This window comes from Bos mutus, chromosome 4 (genome assembly GCF_027580195.1).
Source record: "Bos mutus isolate GX-2022 chromosome 4, NWIPB_WYAK_1.1, whole genome shotgun sequence".
NCBI classification, from domain to species: domain Eukaryota; kingdom Metazoa; phylum Chordata; class Mammalia; order Artiodactyla; family Bovidae; genus Bos; species Bos mutus.
The window spans coordinates 61,808,713-61,835,012 of record NC_091620.1 but is presented as its reverse complement, the minus strand read 5'-3'; the positions used below and the strand labels follow the sequence as shown (position 1 = coordinate 61,835,012).

The 26,300-nt window shown below is 38.6% G+C and overlaps 2 protein-coding genes across 2 annotated transcripts in view; one reads left to right on the top strand and one right to left on the bottom strand.

The window, feature by feature from the left end:
• The window catches only part of LRRN3 (leucine rich repeat neuronal 3), a 41,696-nt gene extending 36,388 nt beyond the window's left edge, over positions 1-5,308 (bottom strand). Inside the window, exon 1 of the mRNA XM_070368802.1 lies at positions 4,863-5,308. The gene's annotated coding sequence lies outside the window, so the exon portion shown is untranslated. The remainder of the gene's footprint in view (positions 1-4,862) is intronic.
• Positions 1-26,300, top strand: part of IMMP2L (inner mitochondrial membrane peptidase subunit 2) — a 949,675-nt gene that overhangs the window by 490,211 nt on the left and 433,164 nt on the right. The gene's annotated exons all lie outside the window — the stretch shown is intronic.

The following is a 26,300-nucleotide window of genomic DNA, read 5'->3' as shown; positions in this document are numbered from 1 at the left end:
CATGTGTTAGTTCCCTTACTGTGTGAGGTCTTTAACCTCACAGAGCTTCATTCTTCAGTCCTACAGGAAAAATGATCATCATCATTACTCCCCCAGCAGGTTGTTGGGAGGAAGAAACGTCACTTACTCTGTATACAGGATAGTTCTAGAGGAGTCACGATTACTGTTTTTTTTTTTTTTTTTAATTTATTCTCCTTTATTTCCCCAAAGTTTTAAAGTCAGTTCATTACTATTATCTTAGCAAAATTTGGAGAGCACACCGAGAAAGAAATTTGCTAAGAAGAAAAAAAATAGGGCTGTGAAATTAAGGCATTAGCTTATTGTCTACAGTGCTTCTCACCCTAACGATGGAAATGGAAAAGTAACGCAGAATGGGGGAGATGGCGAGATGAAGGTAGGTATAACTATTCTGAGCATCTCCTCTGTGAGGTGCAGAAGCAAAACATGAGAATGGACACTGCATATAAAGAGGACACCTGTAAGTGCCTTAAAATATTACAGTTAACCCAGTAAAAGAGGATTGGAGAGTCTCTTCAGAATTCCTGGGAACTCTGAATTATAGTAGAAGACCAATAGCTGAATAGGTGAAGGATAGCAGCATTATTATTAAGATGTTTTAAAACCAGGGCAAGGGTCTAATTTTTATGACTCATTACAGAATACAGTAGACTATATCCCAAAGGCAGATTATGAATTTGAAATATTGGTTGTGAGATACTTCAATCAAGTGAAGTTGCTCAGTCATGTCTGACTGCGACCCCATGCGCTTAGCCTGCCAGGCTCCTCTGTCCATGGAATTCTCTAGGCAAGAATACTGGAAGCCATTCCCTTCTCCAGGGGGTCTTCCCGATCCAGGGATCAAAGCCAGGTCTCCTGCATTGCAGGCAGATTCTTTACCATCTGAGCCACCAGGGAAGCCCGAGATAAATAGTTATTGCTTCTATTGTTGACTATCTGCTCTAACTTTAAGAGTACTTGATTATCTGGAGAAAAATCTACTTAAGGATTTTTTTTGGGGGTGGGTGGGTGCTCATATCTATCAGCCTTTACTTATACTTTTTAAAGAATATTATCTTTGGAAGAGGGTGTAGGCAGATCTTTAGCAGACTGTTGGAGGGATCACTGTTGGAGGGATCACTGTAGGGCTTCTGCCCTAGACCTCCATAAAGAGCTGAGTGTCTTGGGGTAAAAATGTTAAACCTTTTGGGCCCCAGTTTCTTCACCAGTAAAATGAGCATATTAGAGCCTTTTCCGAAGGTTGTACTACTATTACATGAAAACCTCTTCCCCGTCTTCATTTCCCCACACCGAGGTTGTGTAATGTACTTTTATGAATGACACCTTAAAAAATAGCCCTCAGTTAAATACAAATATGACAATTATGCAAATATATAATAATAGATAGCCCAGTGGGCACTGCATTTCTTCACAAAGTTTGAGATGAGCATTTGGAATCTCTGCTCCCCAGTCTTAACAATTTCTAAACAGCGTCTGCCGAGATTTAGTTCTACTCTTCTCATCAACATAAAACATTTGTATTTCTCCCTGTTACTTCTTTATCCTCTGGCACCACCTACTTTCTTTATGTGAAGTTTGATTGCCTTTTAGTTTGTGGCTGAGGGAACAATTGCTGTCACAATCTCCTTGCTAGGTGTCCAACCAGACATCACTTCATCAGGAGAGAGGCAGGAAGGTGTTCACTGCGCTCTGCGCGGGACCTGTGTTCAGTTGCTACAGTGAGAAGCATGCCTACGTGCTGGTCGCGTAGCCAGCCTCAGAGAGTTTTATCTTTGGCAGTGTGGATAAGATGCTGATCTGTTGCCTCATGTGTGCCTGCTTTATTCAGTTGCATGGGACCAAGGAGTGACACCTGAGTGGGTAAACCTTCACATCCAGGTCTCCATGGTCCATTTAGGTGGCTGCAGATGTGTCCAGTGTTTATCCAGACAGGTCGGGGCAACAATATTTTAAATTATTCTTTGGGGGCATCTTCACTGAAGCTAGAAATGGGGACTCATTTTTTTAGCATGCAACTAGCTTCCTTTTAAATGATCTCCTTCAGATTCCCCAACAAATATCTCATCTATGACCATCTTCAAGGGCTGCTAATTAAGTAATACTATTTCATTTACATAAGTGTTAGTTTGTAACTCAGATTACAAACCTTTCTCTTCAACATAATTATTTTGTAGTAAACATCACAATGTCACTTTACAAAGGCATTTTGCACCAGGAAAAATTCAGAGTGGAGGAGAAGAAAGTAAAATATTAAACCATTTTATGACCAAAAAAAAAAATAGAGTTGGTGTAAAAAAGAACAAAAATAATAAAGTATAATTAGTGAATTATAAGTTGATTATGGTTTTCATAGGTCCATAAATTGCTGGCTTAAAAAACTGATAACATGGTGTTTTAAGTCATTAACAGCAGTAACAACAACCAAAGGTAAAAATTCCACCTACTCATCAGCATTCTAACTCAGCGTGTTGCCTGTGACAAGCAACACTCTGAAAAGATGGTCCTTTGATGCTTGTCTTGCCAGAAAGCTATTATTTTTGGTATAGCTACATGATGTGGGGAGACTGTGGCTTAGTCTTCCAGGCATGCTGATATGTCCATCAATTGGCATTGGTAGATGCCAGTCAGATCACTAAACTCCCTGGCACACACTGAGTGACAACCCTGGGGGCCTGGAGTGATGGTATCTCTCAGACTCAAGTGGGCACATTATTGATCTCTGTAATCCACAAGATATGTATGTGAGCTTTACCAAGGTTAAAGAGTGAATCCACTGTTCTTAGGTGTCATTGATTGTAATTTTAAAAGAGGTTGGGTAGGATTTAAGAATGTATGTGTTTGGTATGGAAAGTTTCCCCAGAAAAGGTCTGAGAAAAACTGAAATCAATACTGCAATGCTACACTATACAGGAGTTTGAAATCTGGAGGTTGAATATCAGCTTCAGGCTTTTCTCTTGGCTAGGAACTTAGGAGGTCCCTCCAAAATATCAGATCTGTTCTGTGGCAGAAGGTACACTCCTAGTAAATAGCAGAAAAGCAAATGCTACACCTTTTCCTCTTTGTAATAAATCATTTTGTTTTTCTATAGATTGCGTGTGGCATTTGAGGCAGAGCAAGCAAGCCTGCTGATATTTCAAGCTAATCCTTCAGCATCTTTCATTTTTCACTCTAGGCAGGAAACCTCTTCTTAAACTTGTTCATTTTACAGAGGGAAAATCGAAGCCTATGGCATGTTGTCAGAGCTGCTTTACTGTCATCATTTACAAAGGTCACTGGAATTAATTGACTTCTTACATTACACATTGTAAAGTGACTCATTTTTGACACATTAATGGGAAAGTGGCAGGATCTAAGTGGCTGGTTATTGTCTTTTGCTTTCAGCTCATATTATAAACTAGAAAACCAATAATAACTCTGAAATCACAGTGGTAGAAAAAAATAACCTGCAGTTCAAAAGAAGCAGTCTCCATTAACTATTTGGTTAGCTGAACTAGAAGAAGGAAGGAGAGCGAGCTCCTAGAGATAAAATGTAAATACTTGGTTTCTTTTACTGTCTTTACAGGATCCTTTAAGGGGGGCAGTGAATGTTTCCATGAACATACTCATGTTCTAAGTAGCTGGCTTCCTTTTACATGCCTGGAAGTATAAAGTAACCCACACTGTATTCCATGAATCATCACCGCATGGACGCTCATAGTTTACTGAGAGTAATTCTGTCTCAAAGGCATTGCTTCTGAAACTAAAGAGAAATACAGGATGTAAGCAGTATTTATTGTGAGAGGGCACAGTATGTTCTAGGTAGGTTTTGTGAATCCTTATTTCTTCCTTTTTTTTTTGTTTTGTTTTCACATTGTCCCCATTTCACTAAATGAAGAAGGTTCGACTCATTCTCATAGCTTGCTTTCACGAAAATTAGAGGCACGGAAACAAGGACATATTGTTAAAAATGAATAAATTAGAGGTGAATTAAGCCTGCTAGCTGAGTAAGAGCAAAGGGAATATAGCAGTTCGTTTGAACAAACAATCTTCTTAAATAGGAGATGTACTTTAAAGCCATCCTGCTGCGATCCTGTTAATTACCAAAGAAGATTAGAACTCTTCTGGTTCATGGGATCCTTTTACCTAGAGTGTGTCAGTTGCAGCTGCATTAGCAATCAGACATTTGCACTGTCCCTTCAGACCAGTGAGGGGATGTTATTAAAGGGAAGTCATTTACCCCAATCTGTAAGATGTAGCCTGGCAGAAATTCAATAACTGTTTGTGATATGCTCTTTTCGCCACTCTGCTTAGTGGTTTTACTCTTGACTTAACAGCAGCATTTGCCTTTATCTCCAACCACTAGGTGAAAAGGGAGAAAAATGCCCCATCTCTGAGGCTGGTTTCACAGCGCAGAATGATTTGTGATCTGCTTTTCATTGCAAATAATGTGAAGAAAAAGCAAAAATCCCCTAGCCCCTCTCTTCGTCTCCTTTTCTCCTCTGGTCTTCTCTCTTGCTGTCCCCTTTCTCTCTCTCTCTCTCTCTCTCTCTCTCTCTCTCTCCCCCTTCTCTACTCCCCCCAACCCCCAGCACTGCTTTTTCTCTCCCACTCACATCCTCTGATGGGCGTTCAAGCTAGTAAAATTCATGCTGGAGAATCCCACAAACACAGCAAAGCATACACAGAGCCGGAGGGCTTTTGCATTTGAATTTCGTCTCAAAAGTGAAATGGAAAGAAAACTGCTCTCAGAATTCACACAAGAAGACAACATCAAAAGAGAATTTAAGTGTTTAAAAAAAAAAAAAAAGCATCAACTGAACAGGAAAGAGAGCATATTTAAATAGAAATGTATATTTCAAACTTACCCTGCAAAAGCGTCTCAGTGCTACACCCCCTTCCGTGTCCCTGCGTGCTGGATTCCTCAATTCCTTAGTTGCAATAATCACATGGTTGTGTTCTTGCCCGGGTGGAAATTGGTGCATATGTGTGTGTACCAAAGTATACACAAACGTGTACTATAGGTATTCACACGACCAAGCGAGCTTATCTCTGTATTCTAAAATATAAACGAAGGCGAGAGGTTACAGCGAGGATTCCTTCTTTTTCCCCCGAACTCTTTCTCTCAGTCAGCGGCAGGCTGAGCCTTTCAATCCAGTGAAGAGAGATCCTAGGAGCTGGCTTTATTTCTCCTGGTTTCCATGGTGGTTAGTGGTGCGTCGTTCACCCGATCAGTTGTCACACTGACATGGTGCTGCCTGCTCAGCGGTCATTAATAACTGAACACCCTCCACTCCCCAGAGAGGAGCCAATCGCTTCGGACTGCCAAGATGTAGCACTCGCAGCTGCTCGCGTCTGGTTGGCTGAAACAACCTGTCTGTTCTATGACACTGCTGCTTAGGATACAAATAAATGAAACAGACTTGCTTGTTTTCTTAGGTATCATTCCCTCCCTCCCTCCTTTCCTTCCTTCCTTTCTTCCTTCTTTCCTTCCTTTTTTTTTTTCAGAGAGAGGGATTTTTGACAAGTTTTCTCATTTTGGGGTTCTCAGTCGCTCAGACACTGTGTTTTCTCTCTGAAAACAGCAGGGCACATTACTAACAAGGATTTCCCAAATATTAAAAGCACCTGGGAGAGATGCAGAGCCTCCAATGACTCCTCTGAGAAGTTCACCAAAGGCAGTATAATTTAAGAACAGCTTGAAATTGTTTTGAGTGGCATTTGGTTTTCTGTAAGTCCTACTTAATTTAGGATATGCGTTTGCTGTTCAATAATCTTTATTTTTTTTAAGCAATGGCTTTTCTTACCTGGAATGACCAGTTTTTTGTTTTTGTTTTTGTTTTTTTAAGTAACACATATATTTGCTTCACTACCTTTCAGTACATTGGCATATTAAGGGGGTATATATTCTTCCAGTTAACATTCAGCCACTTCTCCTTATGTGATGAAGTTAATTTGCCAGCCACATATGAATGAGTACATGTGCCATGGTGTTTGTGTGTATGTGTGTTTAGAGTGTATGTTTTACTACTCTGGGAAAGCATTTCTCCTGAAATAAAATTAAATCCTCGAGAAAATGATTTCTGTTTGTTCTTAGACTTGCTAACTCTGAACTTATATTTACCAGAAAAATATACTCTGTACACATATGTAAAACACTAAATTATCTGAAATTTAGAAAAGAAACACAGCAAAGCATACTACTACTACTACTAAGTTGCTCCAGTCGTGTCCGACTCTGTGAGACCCCAGAGACGGCAGCCCACAAGGCTCCCCCGTCCCTGGGATTCTCCAGGCAAGAACACTAGAGTGGGTTGCCATTTCCTTCTCCAATGCACGAAAGTGAAAAGTGAAAGCATAACGGTGTTTATTTCTACAAGGACATCTATGAGCAAATAGACAGTTTTTCAAAATGCATGTGTTAAAACCTTAATTAGCATACTAGAGAAACATTTTGTTGAAAACAATGATACATGAGGATTAATTTAGCAACAGGTCAAAAACAGCATAGATTCATGACTCCAGCCCTAGTTTTGAGAGACTACCCTCTAGTGGAACACAAAGAAATGGCATTTACATGTTACTGGATTTACTGGGGGTGGGGATGGGGGCAAGCTTCACATCTAATGACTCCTTAAGTGTTTATTGAAATGACATAGACCAACAGTTTACATTTATTATAATTGTAATACCAACTTTGTTTCTAACTACTAAATATTTTCGCTCTGTGGTGTTCTTTAAAATGTTCCCAAATGTTTTAGTTTTTTTTTCCTTTTAAGAAACTGTATTCAAATAATTCTTAACCTTTTGAATAAAACTAAGTTCAAGAAAAAAGTAGCTTCTCCATTAACCTAATAGCACTTATTTCAGAATTTTACTGCAAGATTTTATTCTTTACAGTAGGCACTCTAGCACTTTCTCTGTAAATGTTAGGAATTTGTAGTCCAGTGTTGGGGATGTTGTGATACACTGTGTCTATACTTAATTTAATGTACTTGTGATAATAGTAACTCCCCCCAGTTTTATTCTCTCCAGCTCCAGTTTCTTGCCTATTCAAAATAATTTCACCACTGGCAGATTTTTATTTTTACCTATGGAAAACTTATATTAAAACTGTGTTAAATACTTGAAAAAGGAATTTGAGTTTTATACCATTGGTTCCTTAAGCATTTCATTTTGGTTGATTGGTGTTGACCATACAATCGACAAATCCAATAATCAAACCAAGTATAATGGCCTCCCATAATGAGAGTGAGTAGTGATAATCAAGCAGATAGATGATTAAACTACATTCATGGTTTATAAATAAAACCAACAATTGTAACTATTATAAATTTTAGTCTCTTTCAGATATCAAAAAAATCTAAGTTTTAATTTAGCAAGAGTGGAATATTTTAAATGCTACCTTATGCTCTATCATAGGAAGTTGTTTTAACTTCCTTTGATTACCTTTTTTGACATGTGGGAGATGAGATGGCTTTTCTTGCAGTTGCCCTTTTTGTGTAGGTACATGATAAGTTCAAAAGATTTCATGGGACATTAGAAATGAGATTTCAGTGTGAGAGAAAGTAACTGACTTTGGATGAAAAGATGAGGATTTTGTTTCTTGGCTGTAGTTTCCTTTTTGCTACAAGAACAACAGCTGCTGAGTAGAAGCACTGTATGTTTTAGATTTACTTTTCCATTGCATCAATCATTTATTAGTAATGAGAGGTCTCCAGAAAGACACATTAAATTATTTAATTATCATGTCTACGTAATACAGTACCATGTGAAGACTTTAAATTGTGACAGGATGAAGATTTTAGGGCTTTTAGCATGATTGTGAATGGTCATCAAATGAGAAACATAAAACTTTTAAGCTCAAATGCCTTGAGTCCTAAAGTTTAAGAGACTTAATATGTATACACATCTGGTTAGAGAGAGCAAGACTAGAACTCGCGAGGTCTTTCAGGATTTTTCTGTTACATCACCCTCTCAGTTCAGTTCAGTTCAGTTGCTCAGTCATGTCCGACTCTTTGCCACCCCATGGACTGCAGCACGCCAGTTGCTCCATCACCAACTCCTGGAGTTCACTCAAACTCATGTCCATTGAGTCAGTGATGCCATCCAGCCATCTCATCCTCAGTCCTCCCTTTCTCCTCCTGCTTTCAATCTTTCCCAGCATCAGAGTCTTTTCAAATGAGTCAGTTCTTCGCATCAGGTGGCCAAAGTATTGGAGTTTCAGCTTTAGCATCAGTTCTTCCAATGAACACTCAGGACTGATCTCCTTTAGGATGGACTGGTTGGATCTCCTTGCAGTCCAAGGGACTCTCAAGAGTCTTGTCCAACACCACAGTTCAAAAGCATCAATTCTTCCACGCTCAGCTTTCTTTATAGTCCAACTCTCACATCCATACATGACTACTGGAAAAACCATAGCCTTGACTAGATGGAACTTTGTTGACAAAGTAATGTCTCTGCTTTTTAATATGCTGTCTAGGTTGGTCATAACTTTTCTTCCAAGGAGTAAGAGTCTTTCAATTTCATGGCTGCAGTCACCATCTTGCAGTGAATTTGGAGCCCAAGCAAATAGGGTCTATCACTGTTTCCCCATCTATTTGCCATGAGGTGATGGGACCGGATGCCATGATCTTCGTTTTCTGAATGTTGAGTTTTAAGCCAACTTTTTCACTCTCCTCTTTCACTTTCATCAAGAGGCTATTTTGTTCTTCTTTGCTTTCTGCCATAAGAGTGGTGTCATCTGCATATCTGAGGTTATTGATATTTCTCCTGGCAATCTTGATTCCAGACCCTCTCATCTACTGAATGATTGATAGATTTTCTGCTTTTTCTTCTTTTCCTTATTCTTTTTTTCCCCCTTATTTTGTTTTTTTCCCCCTTTAGAATCCACTGCAAATACACTGTATTACTTGCATATGCATGTCAGCTACCTCAGAATAAATGTATACAGGGTTTCCTGAATGAGTACTTAGTTCTAATGAACATGTATTGAAATAATTTTAAACATAAATGAGTAATTGTAGCCCTTAAATTATGTTGACAGAGCTCTGCCTATATCATCAAATAAGAGAATATATGGGTACAATAAATATTTATTTGTTGATTTAATGGTTGAATTTAAGTTACTCGTTTGTCAAGGTTTATTGCTATTTCATGGACTCCTAGACAGGGTTTGCCTGTGAGCTTTCGTTAGAGAAGTAATTTATGTAGTGAATCAGCACAGCTTCTGGAGACAGACAACCTGGGTTGGAATGCTGACTTTGTCACTTTCTAGTTTTGTGACCTTGAGTACAAATGTAGCATCTCTGTGTCTCGGTTTCCTCCTAGGATTGTTTTGAGAATTAAAGTAGTTAATATATATAAAAGCTTAGAAAAGTATCTGAAACATAGTAAGTCTAAGTGGATGTTTGAAATCACCATTACTTGTCATTATTATCATTGTCATAGTCATCATTATTTGTTCCACTGTGTCCTTTGGGGTGCCCTTTCTACCTTCTATTCTAAGTCCCTGCCTTTCACTTATCAGAAGTAAGTTAGTTAGTTCAGTTCAAATGCTGCTTCCCCCATGGAATCTTCTCTGACCCTCTAACAAGATATGATCTCTCATTTGACCCATACTAGCATTCATTATCCCTCCTATGACATCACTTTAAAAAAATACATTATAATTGTTTCTGTAATTTTGCTTTATAGTTTATAAGATTCTCCAGGAGGGACGGTCTATATCTTATTCAACTTTAGTATCCATAACATGTAAAAATTGTTCTTTCATAGTATTTAAATTTTAAGAGTTACTTAATCTTCACAACATCTCAAGATATTTTTATCCTCATTTGACAGTGTAGAAACATTGGCTCAAAGAAGTTAGGTTACTTGCTCTAGTGTCCCAAAACTATTAAATAATGGAGCTAAAATTTGAACTCGGTTTGGTCTGCCTTAAGAGTCAAGGCTCTTTTTACTGCACAGGGCACTCAGTATTCATTTGCAAAATAAATGAATGCTTGATTGATGACTGAGTCAACCAATTAAATGTAGTTAGCAACAAGGGATGCTAAAAATAGAAATACTATTTTTAAAAGGGAATACATTTTATGCACTAGACAGAGGATGTTTTTATATAGTTACTGTTGTTGAGTGTTAATGACAGAATTTTGTATTGCTGGCACAATTTGAGAATTGGAGCACTGAAGAGATGAAGTGCCTGGTTGGAAAGATGAAGTGATGTGTTAAATACATGTGAATGGCCATTGATGAAGGGTGCTGACACTGAGCAGAGAAGATCTTCAGTGGCTTGTCCTTCCTCCTCTGATTCTATAGCAAATTTGCTTTTAAGTTGGAAATAAGATGAAACGTGAGGAACTTGCTCCTTCCTTTATTCTTTGCTTTCAGGGGATTGACTTTAACTTCTTCTCTAGACATGTGAAAAATATTGAGAGAATAAAATACACTTTTTAGAAACTATATAGCAGGGAAATAGGTAAGTAGCCTGATAGGTGGTTTTCAGGTTGCACAGAAATAACTGAAAAGGAATTTATCAAAAAAGAAAATATTCTAAACTGTTTGTAGTAGTTATCTTTGATGGGATAATGGTTGGATTTTGTTTTTGATAAAGTTCTGACCTGTATGTGGCATCATTTTTAAATGCATGTTGATGTATGGCAAAACCAATACAATATTGTAAAGTAAAAAAATAATAATAATAATCAAAATAATAAAAAAACTGAAGTATAGTTGATTTACAATATTGTGTTAGTTTCAGGTGTACAGCAAAGTGAAGTGGTTCAGTTACGTGTGTGTGTGTATGCTTTTTCAGATTATTTTCCATTATGTATTATTACAAGATATTGACTATAGTTCTCTGTGCTATACAGTGGGCCCTTGTAGTTTATTTTACTTATAGAAATGTATATCTGTGAATCCCAAATTCCTAATTTATCCCTCCTCACCCCTGCCTTTAATAACCATATATTTGTTTTCTATGTTGGTAGGTCTATTTCTGTTTTGTAAATATATTCATTTATATTATCTTTTTAAGATTCCACATTTACGTGATATCATACGATATTTGACTGTTTCACTAAGTTTAATGATCTCTTGCTCCATCCATCCATGTTGGTACAAACGACATTATTTCATTCTCTTATGGCTGAATATTTCATTATATATATATATAATGAAATATATATATATATATATATATATATATATATATACACTGCATCTTCTTTATCCATTCATCTGTTGATGGGCATTTAGGATGTTTCCCTGTGTTGGCTCTTGTAAATAGCACTTCTGTTTACATTGTGGTGCATGTATCTTTTCATATTAGAGTTTTCATCTTTTCTGGATATATGCCTAGGACTGGCCTTGCTGGATCACATGGTAACTCTATTTTTAGCTTTTAAGGAATCTCCATACTGTCCTCCTTAATGGCTGCACCAATTTACATCCCTACCAACAGTGTTAGGAGATTTCTTTTTTTCCCACATGATAATGAGTGGTTTTATTAACTTCTTTGCTTCTCAGACTTTCTAAGTCAATGTTTAATTTTTCTTTGAAAAAAATATAGATATTTCTTTTAGGGTGAAATTTTACTTCTATATCTGAAGCTGCATTGTTTAGTGAAATATCTAACCTTCTTAACTTAGTATTCAATTCTACTTATGATATAGCAATTTAAATAGCAACACGATAACAATAATAATTCAGTTCAGTCACTCAGTTGTGTCTGACTCTTTGCGACCCCATGAACCACAGCACACCAGGCCTCCTTGTCCATCACCAACTCCCGGAGTCCACCCAAACCCATGTCCATTGAGTCAGTGATGCCATCCAACCATCTCATCCTCTGTTGTCCCCTTCTCCTCCTGCCCTCAATCTTTCTTAGCATCAGGGTTCTTTTCAAATGAATCAGCTCTTCACATCAGGTAGCCAAAGTATTGGAGTTTCAGCTTCAACATCAGTCCTTCAAATGAACACCCAGGACCGATCTCCTTTAGGATGGACTAGTTGGATCTCCTTAAAGTCCAAGGGACTCTCAAGAGTCTTCTCCAACACCACAGTTCAAAAGCATCAATTCTTCCGCACTCAGCTTTCTTTATAGTCCAACTCTCACATCCATACATGACCACTGGAAAAACCATAGTCTTGACTAGACGGACCTTTGTTGACAAGGTAATGTCTCTGTTTTTTAATATGCTGTCTAGGTTGGTCATTACTTTCCTTCCAAGGGGGAAGCATCTTTTAATTTCATGGCTGCAATCACCATCTGAAGTGATTTTGGAGCCCAGAAAAATAAAGTCAACCACTATGTCCACTGTTTCCCCATGTATTTGCCGTGAAGTGATGGGACCAGATGCCATGATCTTCATTTTCTGAATGTTGAGTTTTAAGCCAACTTGTTCACTGTCTTCTTTCACTTTCATCAAGAGGCTTTTTAGTTCTTCTTCACTTTCTGCCATAAGGGTGGTGTCATCTGCATATTTGAGGTTATCGATATTTCTCCTGGCAACCTTGATTCCTAGTTGTGCTTCCGCCAGCCCAGTGTTTCTCATGATCTACTCTGCATATAAGTTAAATAAGCAGGGTGACAATATACAGCCTTGACGTCCTCCTTTTCCTATTTGGAACCAGTCTGTTGTTCCATGTCCAGTTCTAACTGTTGCTTCCTGACCTGCATATAGGTTTCTCAAGAGGCATGTCAGGTGGTCTGGTATTCCCATGTCTTTCAGACTTTTCCACAGTTTATTGTGATCCACATAATCAAAGGTTTTGGCATAGTCAATAAAGCAGAAATAGATGTTTTTCTGGAACTCTCTTGCTTTTTCAATGATCCAGCAGATGTTGAAAATTTGATCTCTGGTTCCTCTGCCTTTTCTAAAACCAGCTTGAACATCTGGCAGTTCATGGTTCACATATTGCTGAAGCCTGGCTTGGAGAATTTTAAGCCTCACTTTACTAGCATGTGAGATGAGTGCAATTGTGTGGTAGTCTGAGGATTCTTTGGCATTGCCTTTCTTTGGGATTGGAATGAAACCTGACGTTTTCCAGTCCTGTGGCCACTGCTGAGTTTTCCAAATTTGCTAACATATTGAGTGCAGCACTTTCACAGCATCATCTTTTAGGATTTCAAATAGCTCAACTGGAATTTCACCACCTCTGCTAACTTTATTTGTAGTGTTACTTCCTAAGGCCCACTTGACTTCACATTCCAGGATGTCTGGCTCTAGGTGAATGATCACACCATCGTTGATTATCTGGGTTGTGAAGATCTTTTTTGTACAGTTCTTCTGTGTATTCTTGCCACCTTTTCTTAATATCTTCTGCTTCTGTTAGGTCCATACCATTTCTGTCCTTTACTGAGCCCATCTTTGCATGAAATGTTCCCTTGGTATCTCTAATATTCTTGAAGAGATCTCTTGTCTTTCCCATTCTATTGTTTTCCTCTATTTCTTTTCATTGATCACTGGGGAAGGCTTTCTTATCTCTCCTTGCTATTCTTTGAAACTCTGCGTTCAAATGGGTATCTTTCCTTTCCTCTGTTGCTTTTGGCTTCCCTTCTTTTCACAGCTATTTGTAAGCCTTCCTCAGCCATTTTGCTTTTTTGCATTTCTTTTTCTTGGGGATGGTCTTGATTCCTGTCTCCTGTACAATGTCACGAACCTCCATCCATAGTTCACCAGGTACTGTGTCTGTCAGATCTAGTCCCTTAAATCTATTTCTCACTTCTACTGTATAGTCATAAGGGATTTGATTTAGGTCATACCTGAATGGTCTAATGGTTTCCTCCACTTTCTTCAATTTCAGTCTGAATTTGTCAATAAGGAGTTCATGATCTGAGCCACAGTCAGCTCTCGGTCTTGTTTTTGCTGACTGTATAGAGCTTCTCCATCTTTGGCTGCAAAGAATATAATCAATCTGATTTCGGTGTTGTCCATCTGGTGATGTCCATGTACAGAGTCTTCTCTTGTGTTGTTGGAAGAGGGTGTTTGCTATGACCCGTGCATTCACTTGGCAGAACTCTACTAGGCTTTGCCCAGCTTTATTCCGTATTCCAAGGCCAAATTTGCCTGTTACTCCAGGTGTTTCTTGACTTCCTACTTTTGCATTCCAGTCCCCTCTAAGGAAAAGGACATCTTTTTTGGGTGTTGGTTCTAGAAGGTCTTCATAGAACTGTTCGAATTCAGCTTCTTCAGCGTTACCGGGCGGGGCATAGACTTGGTAGATGCCATTTATTGAGTTCTGTTCCGTGAGTGCTTCCCAGGTGCTGCAGTGGGAAAGAATCCACCTGCCAATGCAGGAGATGCAAGAGACATGGAAGATCTCTCTGTGTCTGGAAGATCCCCTAGAGGAGGAAATGGCAACACACTCCAGTATTCTTGTCTGGTAAGTCCCATGGACAGAGGAGCCTGGCAGGCTACAGCTGGTGGGGTTGCAAAGTCAGATATGACTGAGCACACACACAACATACACAGCAACTCTGCCAAGTTGACTGTTAAGAGTTTTTCATGAATTGTCTCTTTCCGTCCTCCCTATTAGAATACCAGGTAGCTAATACTCCCATTTTACAAATCAGAAAACTGAGAGCTGAGTGTGCAAAATCTCACAGTAGTTGCTTATTAAGCAGCATCAGCAATTGAACCAAAGTCTGTCAGACTCTAAGGCTGACATTTGTGACTACTGTGATCACTAACTGTGATAAGTTTCCCATATTCCTGTCCAGTCATTGTCTCTCTTCCTTATTCACATCCTATCCCTCAGCTACATCAAGTGCCTCATCATTTCCTGAAAGTATTTTTTGTGTTGGATTCTTTGCAGTTTATTTATTCTTAATCAGTTCTATAGGGCTTCTGCTCAAAAACCCCATCTTTTAAGAACCTCCAATGGCACCCTACTCCAGTACTCTTGCCTGGAAAATCACATGGATGGAGGAGCCTGGAAGGCTGAAGTTCATGGGGTTGCTGAGGGTCGGACATGACTGAGCGCCTTAACTTTCACTTTTCACTTTCATGCATTGGAGAAGGAAATGGCAACCCACTCCAGTGTTCTTGCCTGGAGAATCCCAGGGACGGGGGAGGTTGGTGGGCTCCCATCTATGGGGTCGCACAGAGTCGGACACGACTGAAGCAACTTAGTAGCTTAGTAGTAGTAGTACCTCCATCTCAATGAGATAAGTATCTCCTTATTTTATCATAGCTTAAATTTAGTTTTTATTGTTATATTTCTCTTATTCTAATACATACTATCTTTTACAGTTTAATTTTTCCTAAACCTTGATAGTAAGCAACTTGAAGGTAGAAAATATGTCTTATTTGCTTCCTATATTCAATAGTGCATTTACATATTAAAAATCAATGTTTGATTAATTAAATTCAATTGAGTGACTGATGGAGTAATTGACTACTCTCTCCTTTGTGCTGATTTTGTTCTAAGCATTTGAGTAAAATCAGAGAATTTTTTAGTTAAACAAAGCCTGCCCCTCAGGGGTCAATTTTGTCAGATCAGTGACTTCAGTTACAGTTGAGGTTATTCATAAAAGAGCTCTTATTTATGGGAGAATAAAGTGCATGTCTTGGCCTGACTGCATTTTACTCTTTTTTGTTGGTGGTGGTGGTAGTGGTGGCTACTTCCTCTTTTGATCTTCTTTGATTACTTAGTACATATTAAACGCAGTTGGGGTCAAATAGCCACTAAGATTCATGCAAGTTCTAGGCAGAAATTAAACTCCAAGAACCAAATGGCAGGTAAGTTCATAAAAATTCTAGGCATAAATTAAGAACCAAGTTGGCATGAGATAATATTTTGTACAATATTCTTTGGTAAAGTCTGTTGGTATTTTCTTACCTTTACATGAGTTCTTTTGTAAAGGGGACTAATGAAAGGTGTAAGTTTATGTCTAAGCAAGAGGTCAAGACAGTGATTTCTGAGCAAGAGAAAATAAACTTTTTTGTCAGTAAAATATTTAGGCATAATGGCACCCCACTCCAGTACTCTTGCCTGGAAAATCCCATGGACGGAGGAGCCTGGTAGGCTGCAGTCCGTGGGGTCGCTAAGAGTCGGACACGATTGAGCGACTTCACTTTCACTGTTCACTTTCACGCATTGGAGAAGGAAATGGCAACCCACTCCAGCGTTCTTGCTTGGAGAATCCCAGGGACGGTGGAGCCTGATGGGCTTCTGTCTATGGGGTCGCACAGAATCGGACACGACTGAAGCAACTTAGCAGCAGCAGCAGATATATTGCATCATGGAAGTTAGAGTTGTTTGAATTTTCATGAATGTTTTATGTCTTTTTTGCTTGATGTCTACTAAATGGGAGAACAAAGATGACTGTTAACATCCTCATCTGGTTCTCTTCCTTCATTGATGGAGAGTCTAGGAGGCCCAGAGCTAAAGTTCGCTGTCTGATTGTTCAGTGGTTGTTCACAGAGTCCTTCCTTGTAGTGGAGGGAAAGTCTTTTCAAGGATGGAACCACTTACTACAACTAGCAACGATGCAGAAGACATGGGGAATTCTTGTTGTCATTATTTATACTGAAGCCAATGCTGAGTTCTCAGTTTTAGATGTTAAATTTTTTTTTGACTCTTTCTTACCCTACTGTATTCTACTAGGACTATTTGGGACAACGGGTTCTGCTCTAATGTTTGGTCTTTAGAATATTTTCAGAAATGAGTTAATAAAATGATCAGGTAAAGGTAGTTCTGAGCAGATAGTAGGCACTCAGTACTTATTTATTTTTGACAGTTACTGCTTCATTTCTTAAAACTGTATTTTTTTTTCATTTTTGCATTATAAAATTTATTTATTTTAGTTTGCTATTTTTAATTGGAGGATAGTTGTTTTACAATGTTGTGTTGTTTTCTGCTGTACAGCAACATGAATCAACTATAGGTATACATATATCACCTCCTGTTGAGCCTCTTTCACACCCCCACGTCCTATCTCACCTCTCTAGATCACCACAGAGCACCAAGCTGAGTTCCCTGTGCTAAACAGATGCTTCCCACGAGCTATTTTACATATAGTAGTATATATATGGAGAAGGCAATGGCACCCCACTCCAGTACTCCTGCCTGGAAAATCCCATGGATGGAGGAGCCTGGTAGGCTGCAGTCCATGGAGTCGCTGAGGGTCGGACACGACTGAACGCCTTCACTTTCACTTTTCACTTTCATGCATTGGAGAAGGAAATGGCAACCCACTCTAGTGTTCTTGCCTGGAGAATTTCAGGGACGGGGGAGCCTGGTGGGCTGCCATCTATGGGGTCACACAGAGTCGGACACGACTGAAGTGACTTAGCAGCAGTATATATATGTCAATGCTCTCTCAGTTCATCCCTCTCCTTCCTCTCTGTGTCCACAAGTCCATTCTATATGTCTCTATCTCTATTGCTGCCCTGCAAATAGGTTCATCAGCACCATTTTTCTAGATTGCATATATATGTGTTACTACATGATACTTTGTTTTTCTCTTTCTGACTTACTTCACTCTGTATAACAGGCTCTAGATCCATCGACCTCAGTACAACTGATTCAAATTCATTCCTTTTTATGGCTGAGCAATATTCCATTGCATATAAGTACCACAACTTCTTTATCTGTTCATTTGCTGATGGGCATCTATGTTGCTTCCATGTACTAGCTATCACTCTGTATGTTTTATTCAGGCCTGACTCTCTTTGGAGTCAGCCTGTTTATCACCTGGTTTCTGATTTAGGAGCTTGGAAAGGTAAAAGAAGTTCTGAGTAGCATAAGAATGCTAAAATCCAGTCAAATGCAGATGCATAAGTTTGCCAGCTTTGCCTCACAGAATTTGAGTTCTGCCTATCAATGGCATCTGTTGACCTCTGGTTATATATAGAGCATTCTTCAAGGAATCACAAGTAGGTCTCTGCCAGTCTTTTCTATTTTGAAATTGTAAATAGCTGTTCATACTAAATGCCAGGGAGACAAACACTATTTAAACTAGCTTAGGTTAAAACTAGCTTGGGTTTAGACCAGCTCAAGTGCAAAGGTGGGGCTATAGCAAGGGTGGTATAGCCTTAAACGCACTAACAATATGGGCAAGGGGGAAAACTGGATCTCAGAGACAGGTTGGTGGTAAACTCACATTTGCTTACAGACTCTTTTTCTGTCTTTTGTCTGCTTGTCATGGAGTATTGAGTTTATTCTCTTTTACTGCTGGCCAGTTTTCTTTACAATGTCTGAAAGTTTTCACACCAGCAGCTCTCACATTCTTCACCTCCCAATTTTACCTCTAGAGAGACTATCCCTTTCTCTTATTTCCAGTTTGAAAAATCTGGAGGGAAGCTCTACTTGGACCAAATGCTTATTCCTGGATAAAGCACTTCTCTGTCATTCCTGCTCAAATTAAAGGATAGGGGACAAGGAGCAGAACGCCGGGAAAAGAAAGATGTCCATTAGGTAAGCAATAAAGACTTAATAATATTAGGTATCATTTCTGGAGTGTGGTGTTCCTGATACTGATCTAAATAAGCACTTCCTTACAGCATCTCTTTGATACAGTAGGGTTGGTTTGTAAGCAGATGCTTTCTTCCTTTTACAGATAAAGGGGGAAGCAGATTATACCCCACTCCCTACAGTGGCATGGCTTGTGAATGATGACTCAGCCAGGGTTGGAATCCACATCAGTCTGATTCCCAGGCTTGAGTTTAGGACCACTCATTGGGCTGAGTGTCATGTGGTCATCCAGTGAAACTTTGAGCAGCGTCCACAGAGCACACACTTAATGTTTTTCTTCAGCACAGCGGTATTGGACAGCCAGTCAGTCTGAGCTTCTTGCCATCAGTAGCCACCATGCCAGTGGTTGAGGACCTGAAGACCACCGTGTATCCCGTCTTGAAGTATTAGGAGGCAGCCAGTGTGGGCCCAGAAGCCCCTGCTCGACCTGAACCCTGTCTTCCCTTCCTCTGAATCATGAATAACCTTTAACTGAGATCAGAGTTCTGTAACCTTTGCCATCTGTTGTCAAGTCACACTCTCAGATTCAGTCTTATTTCAGGCAAGCCTCTTCCCATTCTGCCCCTCATTCCACATGGTTTTCTCTTCAACAGACATCAGACATCAAGACACCCTCCTACATGGCAGCATCTAGCTGCTATATGCTTCATTCTACATAAATCCTCCCAGTTCTTGCTCCTTCTCTTATTTGTCATTTGTAAGCAGATTTCCCATCTTTTAAACTGTATTCTGGGCCTCTTCTATTTTCTCCTTTAGCTGAAATTGAATCTTATTTCAGGTCTTGATGATTTTTTGGCTCTCTCTCTTTTTGTTCCTAGACTCTCAATCAATTGCTCTTTCTCTTCCTTCCCCCTCATAACCATAAGTTCATTCTCTAAGTCTGAGTTTCTGTTTTTTAAATAAGTTCATTTGTATCATTGTTTTAAAGATTCTACAAATAAGCAATATCATATGATATTTGTCTTTCTCTGACTTACTTCACTAGTATGACAATCTTCAGATTGTTGCAAATGGCATTATTTCATTCCTTTTTATGGCAGAGTAATATTCCATTGTATATATATGTACCACATCTTCTTTATCCATTCATCTGTCAGTGGACATTTAGGTATCTTCCATGTCTTGGCTATTGTAAATACTGCTGCAGTGAACACTGAGGTGTATATAATCCATCTGAGGCTCTTTCTCTCTTAGTCATTCTCATCTCTCTCCCTTTCCTACCTGCTAAGAGTGGTCATCTGAACTACTCACCATTCAGTCATCTTGGCTTTCTTGCTGTAGTCTCCCACCATACCTGCTGAGTTGGAACTTCTGGACAAGACATGATTGTTCTCTGCTCTTATCTCCATGAGGTAAATTGGTCCTAGAGAAAATCACAGTAAGTGCAGAGTGTCATGTCTCATCTGGGTCTTCAGCATGTCCCTCACATCCTTATATTTCTCCTAAGTCAGCTCCTTATCTAGTTGTCTTCAGAGATGGCACCAAACTTGAACACTCTCTTTACATCCCTTGTTAGTCTCTGGGTATTCGTAGGGACATGCCCTTACTTTTAGCCCCATTGAATTCAGGCCTGTAGGTGTGGATTGTCTTTATTTCACAGCCTCCCAACCTACTAATGAATCTTTATCCACACTCATCATTGTCTTTCTTTTGTAGTCTTAATGGATGAGGCTTTTTTTCTCAGTATATCCCTCCCTTTTTTCCCTCAAACTCACCTACTTCTGTGTTCTCAGGAACTGGTCTCTAGAAGCCTCTGTCCCCATTCTCCCCGGTAGTTGACATGTTGTCATGAAATCCATAGACAAGCTTAATTTTTATTCATACTCAACAATAATGGTATTCCTCTTAATCTTTGACCCTATTCTATTATTCTTTATCTGTCCTCCTCATATAAATTTCTCAGGAGAGCTATCAACATCTGGTATTACCTCATCATCACTTTCTACTTACTTTTCCAGCTCATGTTTTTCTAGGTTCTATTCCAACCAGGCTACTGAAATTTGCCTTTGAAATCTCATCAGTGTCCTCCCAATTTGGTCCTTGTACATCAAAGCCTCCCAGTCATGCTCCTGCTACCTCCACATTCATTTTGCTATCATTGTTGACATATCTACCTTTTAAATATCTATCTTAGGTTTCTTCTTTTGCCTACTCTTCTTCATACACTCCCTTAGATAATGTAATCTCTTCTTTATATATTCATTATTCTCCAATATACATCACCACTGCTCTTGGAAATAAAATTATTTTTTTGTATCTTTTTAGATATGTTCCTCAGACTGTCCGACAAATATCTCTACTTGTATGAGCACAGGTGCCTCCTACTCTCTGTGTCTAAAATTGACCTTTAAGCTTGTCTCTATAAAGTGGCTTTTCTTCCTTTTTTTAAAAAAAATTATTTTAGTTGTAGTATTACCCAGTTGTAGCATTACCCAGTTACCTCACGGAGTCCAGGAATTTATTTTTCTTTTATCTTATGCCCTACATTCAACTCTTCACTGTTGTGCTGTGCACAGTTGCTCAGTCATGTCCGACTCTTTGCGACCCCATGGACTATAACCTGCCAGACTCCTCTGTCCATGGCATTTCCCAAGCAAAAATACTGGAGTGGGATGCCATTTTCTTCAGGGTATCTTCCTGACCCAGGAATTGAACCTGCATCTCTGCTTGGCAGGCAGATTCTTTACCACTGAGCCACCAAAGAAACCCATTGTTATGGGTTAGGGAAATACAAATGATTTTCCTTGAACTGTCCACAAAACACAGTGAAATAGATCGGAATTAGAAATGCATTGCTCTGCAAATGTGGAAATGACCTGCGCTCAAATGAAGTATATAATAATAGAAGAATAATCAATAGCATGTGTTGAGCATTAACTGCGTACCAGACACTGGAATGTGGTCTACTGTGCATGTTTAGTCTTATTCCTTCAGTACTGTGAGACGTTCACACACCTGCCCCTTTTCACAGATGAGGAAGCTTGAGTTTCACAGAGGTTGGTTAACTTCTGCCATCCTAGAAGCTGTGAGGAAATCAGGCTGCAATACAAGTTGAAATTCAAAGCCACAACTTTTAAAGCTGTGTTTTCTTCCCTCTAGATATCTTCTGAGTCTCTCATTCTCTTCTTCTGAGCATGTTCTATAGAACAGCTTTTGCTTCTTGTGTTTGCTTATTTATAACAAATTTGACACGACACACTCATAGGAGAATGCTGGCAGTAATTTAGCTGTGCCTCACTTTTCTCTCTTTGACTACGTTTCCATCTTTCTAACTGGATGTTTTTGTCATATTGTGACACTCTAAACAATTATCCTCAAAGGTAAGCATTATATCAACTCAGATAATTTAAAAAAAACATTTTTTTATGCTGGTTTTTACTCTAGGATAGTGTCTGTATTCACCTGCCTTTTTGAGTCAATATTTGAGGTGAATGACAGTTGTATTACTCTATTAGAGAAGCCACTTTTTATTCCCTAATTGTTGTGTTGTCCTAAAAAGTGTTAATATCATTCACTCAGTTGTGTCTGACTCATTGTAACCCCATGGACTGTAGCCCACCAGGCTCCTCTGTCCATGGAATTCTCCAGACAAGAATACTGGAGTGAGTGGTCATTCCCTTCTCCAGGGGATCTTCCTGACCCAGGGATTGAACTTAGGTCTCCTGCATTGCAGGCAGATTCTTTACTATCTGAAAATGGATAAGTAAATGATTAAATAGAAACACCTTCATAAAAGTTCAACACTGCTATCATAAAACTACTATTTTTTAAAAATATATTTGAGACTATCAAAAGGCCAAATTTATCCTTTTTCCTAACAACAGAATTTCAAAGCATGATCAAAGGTGATTGTTATGCAGAAAACTGGGAAATCAGAAGCAGCAGACTTTAGGCACAGACAGAAAAATAATAAGACAAGCTTAGGCTTTAGGTTAAGAAAATGTTTTAAAATACATTCAGATGAAAGGACAACATGTATCTGTTTGTGAAATCCCTTATCTTTCTTTCCATTTTGTAGATATGATGGAAAAAAAATGAGTAAATTAACCCGCAGCAGTTTGAGTACTTCTTACATCCTTCACCTTCTCTGAAGGGTATATTTTATTAGAAATGGAATGATTATTCAGTGTTTTGGCTGTGTTAGACTTTGGGGGTGCTCCCCAGATGTATGGTGCTCACTGAGAGCCTATGTTTGGACTGCAGGGAGGGGAGAATCCTGGCCAGAGGGGCTGTGCCGAACTCTTTCACATAGTTCCCATTACTAAGGAAACCACTCGTTTTGTCTGAACATGCTCTGAATAGATGTCTCATTTGAAGTCTAGTGCTCAAACCATGAAGATTGCATTATGGAGCTGAGAAAGAAATGAGGGGAACAAAAAATGCTTGAAAATGCCGCCAAGCATTCACAAAGCCTCATACTGTAATAACATTCCATGAGACAGAAGGTGCATTTATTTTTGCTGTATTCCAAGTTATTTTCGTGTCATAAAAGCAAATTCCTTTGCCTGCTCACGTAATCAAAATAAGCAAAGCAGATGTTCTTCTGACCTATTCTTAATCTCTGCTCTTGTTAGGATCTCACTCAGAAGTGTGACACTCGGCACAGGAAGGACAAAATATGGACTCTCATATTCATCTAGATTTGCTCTGTTGTGCCTTGGAACTAAATGGTGTAGCGCTATCTCTGTGCCAATAAACAAACACATGTTCAGCGTCAGACCTCAAAATTTGCAGCCTCCCATTTGCCACTGCTAAATGCAGAATGGCTACTGCAAACTAGTGCTTGGTGTTCTTTAATGAGCTTCCCATTCAGAGTCTGTGCGACAAAATACTGCTTCTAGAAGTCCTCCTGCTCCCTTCTCTAGCTTCTGGCAACTCATAGCAAAGAGACTAGCTCCAGCTGAAAAATCAGATGGTCTTCTTTCTTCTTTACCCTGGAAAGTAGGGTTTATGAGACTTTGATTGCAGTATAATCTTTACCATCCTACTCTCAATTCTTTGATAAAGGGTATTGATTTTCTTCAATGTATGTCAAGTGCTGTACAGGCATCCTCACCAGAGGTTGCCACCTTTAAACCCATAAAGTCAAGAGCCATCACTATAGGGAAAGAAAGAGTTAGTCTCTCAGTCATGCCGGACTCTTTGAGACCCCATGGACTGTAGCCCACCAGGCTCCTCTGTCCATGAGATTTGTCCAGGCAAGGATATTGCAGTGGGTTACCATTTCCTTCTCCAGGGGATCTTCCCGGCCCAGGGATGGAACCCGGATCTCCTGCACTAAGGCAGATTCTTTACTGACTGAGCTACCAGGAAGTCCATTATACAGGGAAGAGAGGCATTATTATCTTCATTTTCAGCTCCTTTAAGGCATTTAGCAAACAAGAGATATATCAATATATCAACTAATCCACAAATGTAGAAATTAACACGTATTTATAGATTCCTTGCCATTTTACTGTTTTGCTCATGCTCATAGCAGGAAGATAACATATCTGCATGACAGTCAGTGGCTGAATGAGGTATTGGACTTGGAGCGTCAAGTTTTAATTTTGCATTGTGGATACAGGCTGGTAAGGCTTCTCCTTGGAATACCAGTGTGACAAAGAGGTGCTCACAAGTCTAAGACCTAGAAATTGGCATGTACAGGTTTATTTGCTTACTAATCATGCAAAAAGCCAACAGCATTGTTAAAAGGTCTTTTTTTTTTTTTTTAAGATCTTTTCTTTTTTCTCAGATCATGCATGTTTACTAAACATGTTTTAGAGTAGATGTCATTTGCAGATTTCCTGCCTGACCAAGTTTAAGAAATACCAATAAACTGAGTTATTTCTAGAATTCAGTTGCATGACAATACCACATAAAAGACCCTAGATTTGAAAGAAAGCTTATTCTTGTAAAAGTACATAAGTACTTATTCTATCAATAATCTCCTCGCTGATTCTGATCATGAGAATTCAGTTCATTTTGAAATGAACAGCCTGAAGCTGCCATTTGTTTCTGATCTGAGGTGACTATAGAGTTTTTACTCAGAGTGTATGTTTAGCACTTTAGCTGTTGTGGCTACTGACAAGAAAAATTCTAATACTCAGACTTATTAGAAGTTTGTTTTCAAGATGAATATACACTAGGTTCCTTATAGTTTATCCCCTCAAGGTTTGGCAGAGATCAGCAGGTAGGCATCTTCCTATTTTTGATATTCAGCATGAGGCCTGGTGTATAGTAAGCATCCAGTAGAGGAGACTGAACTGAGTTGTCTGATATGAGAAAAATACAGCAAACTCAGCATTTTAAAATGACTCTTAGCCTAGCCTAATTGAGTGTGAAGTGATGGAAACATTGAATGTTTAACTTGATTTAACATTGAGCTTCATAAAGTCTAATTTTTCCATGGCCCTTTAATCACCCATAGTCCTTTTTGAAATATGTTTTTCTGTGAATATAAGAGTTATAAAATTTCACTGGAAGTATTGAATCAGATCTGTCATACAGCCTTTGCTTTGTTTCAAGCCTACCTAGTTATATTTGTATTTCATTCTCTTAATGGGAGAATTCTCAAAACGTCTCCGGGTACTGCAAATCATCAGATATTCATTATAATTCTGTTTCTGCCTGCAACAATATATTTGCAGTCTGTTGTAACAATCATACATTTCAGTTAATACCAAGAATCATTTTATTTGGAGAAGAAAGTCCTTTTAGAAGACTTAAACTTGTTAGTAGACCAAAGAGATTTTAATTTGAACAAAAATAGAGAATTTACAATTATGTACTAGTTATTTTAACAATATCTATGATTTGGTAAAGTCAGAAGCTCATTTTGTAATTTTTTTTAGGGAAGTTATAGTCTTTACTATGCATCTTCAGCCATACATTTTGAATCATGAAGTATTTAAATATAATTTAGGAAGTTGTGTTAAGACCCAAGTCAAAACTTACCTTACCAGGACAGATAACATTGTGAGAGTGATTAAAATATAGTGAATTTAAATACAAGTAAATACCCATTCATACAATGTTGTTTTTTGAGTGAATTTAGAAAAAACTTAATGCCGTATTTAACTAAATGAAACTTGTATTGATTCCATACTCCTTTTAAATTATTTAACTGAATATATTCTTTGTTTAAGGTTGTTTATTAACAAAAGAACTCAGGTTTATTTTAGAAAATTTGGAAAATTTAGAAAGGATCAAGAAGAATGTAAAACCCTTTGCCATCAAAGAAGGTATATACTTTGGCATACTTTTGGTCATATTTTTGTTCTTATGTATTAGAAAAAATCCATTTTTAAAAATTATATAAAAATAGAATAACTTTTCTATAAAATTATATAAAAATAAAATAATCTTTTTACTTTAAGCACATATATTAATATCATACAGAGGACCCATTTCCCGAATACTGCTGCTGCTGCTAAGTTGCTTCAGTCATGTCTTCCCTGAATAGTAGATATCTGTTAAAATTTTTTCATTGTTTTATATTGTAAATAATGCTGTGATAAACATCACCGGGGAGAAGGAAGTGGCAACCACTCTAGTATTGTTGCCTAGAGAATCCCATGGACAGGAGATCCTGGTATGCTGCAATCCATGGGATCACAGGAGTAGGACACAACTGAGCAACTGAGCACAGACACACACACACATCACAGGATAGGATTGCTGTCAGTGGCTTTTCAACTGCAGGTTTTAGTCATTTTAATACTCTTGATATGTATGATAGCTACCTTTTCTGAAACCACACACACAATGTGTGAGTCTCCTTCCGACCACGCCCTTGCTAGTATTCATTAATTTATTGACTCAAGAAATACATTTGAACACCA